The 1,757-nt window shown below is 38.5% G+C and overlaps 1 pseudogene; it reads left to right on the top strand.

The window, feature by feature from the left end:
* The first annotated feature begins 718 nt into the window (after positions 1–718).
* LOC120614283 (60S ribosomal protein L18-like) lies at positions 719–1,284 on the top strand (annotated as a pseudogene).
* The last annotated feature ends 473 nt before the right edge of the window (positions 1,285–1,757 follow it).

Here is a 1,757-nt window from a genome sequence, read left to right as displayed (position 1 = left end):
CGAGAGATAATCAATAGATATGTTTTTTAATGTTGGCACTATTGACATTTTCAGCCAGATAATCCTTTGTTGTTGCCTTGTAAATTATACAATATTTAGCAGCCCCTCTGGCTTCTATCCATGAGATGCCAACAATACTACCCTCCCATTGTGACAACCAAAAATGTGTCTAGATACTACCAAATGTTTCCTGGAGGCAAAATCTCCTGTAGTTGAGAACAATGGTTTCAGAAAATGGAACACAATTGATCCTTAAACATATGGATATCCGCTCAATCTCACCCATAATAAAAGAAATGTAAATCAAAACTGCAACATACCATTTACCACTCCTAAAATCAACACAATCTTGTCACAAGGCTTCACTCCAGAATATATTACATAGAAAAAGCAAGGTACAGAAAAGTGTTTAAAATATGCTACCTTTTATCCAGAAAAGGAAGGAATACAAATGTATATTTGTATTTATTTACCTTTTTAAATACAAAACAATATAAGAATAAACCGAAAACTAAAAAAAAAAAAAAAGATCACCTATAGGGGGTGGGGGTAGGTGGAACTGGGAAAGAAGAGTACAGGGTGGAAGACAGACTTACCTTGTTTTAGGGTTTTGATTTTGGACATGTTAATGTTTCACGTAATCAAGAAACAAAAATTTAAAAAAAATAAATAAATCCCCCAACTCTTTTCCGGATCTGGTGGAACAAAAGGCGCCATCATGGGGCTTGACATCCGGCACAACAAAGACCGGAAAGGTTTGGCGCAAGGAGCTCAAGAGCCAGGACTTCTACCTAAGGCAGCTGGTCAAGGTGCACAGGCTTCTAGCCAGACGAACAACTCCATCTTCAACCAGGTGGTGCTGAAGCGGTTGTTCGTGAGTCGCACCGACCGGTCCCCTCTGTCACTTTCTCGGATGATCCGGAAGATGAAGATTCCGGGCGGGGAGGGCAAAACCGCTGTGGTCTTAGGGACGATAACCGATGACGTGCGTGTCCAGGAGGTCCCCACACTGAAGGTGTGTGCGCTTCGTGTGAGCAGCCGCTCCCAGAGCCTCATCCTTAAGGCCGGAGACAAGATCCTCACCTTTGACCAGATGGCCCTGGACTCCCCCAAGGGCTGTGGCACTGTCCTGCTCTCTGGTCCTCGCAAGGGCCGAGAGGTGTACAGGCATTTGGGCAAGGGCCATGAAACCCCGCACAGCCACACCAAACCCTAGGTGCGCTCTAAGGGCCAGAAGTTGGAGCGAGCCAGAGTCGTAGGGCCATCCACGGCTACAAAAACTAACCCTGGATCCTGCTTTGTTATTAAAAAGATTTTGGATGCGAAAAAAAAAAAAAATTAAAAAAATAAATAAATCTCTCAAATATAAAAATAGATAAGCTTAACCGAATATAAAGTTGATGGCATAACCAGATAGAGAAGAATTATTCCAATATTTTTAAATGCAATATTTGTATTATATATCAATACTGGAATATATCCTAAGGACGCAAAGTACCACAAAAATATCTTAAATTACATTTAACTGTCTTATTGTTAGTAGTGATATCATTATTATTTTGAAACTATTATATATAACTAATATTATATATAACTCTAATATTACATATATAGTAAATGAAATATTAACGTCATTAGGAATCGATATTCAGTGTAAGAGAAATGGATATTTGTAAAATTAGAGTTATTAAATAAAAACTGTAATTTTACATTTGAATATAAAATATTATATTGAATTCATGATTTACTTTTTTTCT

The sequence above is a fragment of the Pteropus medius genome, unplaced genomic scaffold (assembly GCF_902729225.1).
Source record: "Pteropus medius unplaced genomic scaffold, Ma_sr-lr_union100, whole genome shotgun sequence".
Classification (NCBI taxonomy): domain Eukaryota; kingdom Metazoa; phylum Chordata; class Mammalia; order Chiroptera; family Pteropodidae; genus Pteropus; species Pteropus medius.
Note: the sequence above shows the minus strand (reverse complement) of the source record. Positions and strands in the feature narration are given on the sequence as shown.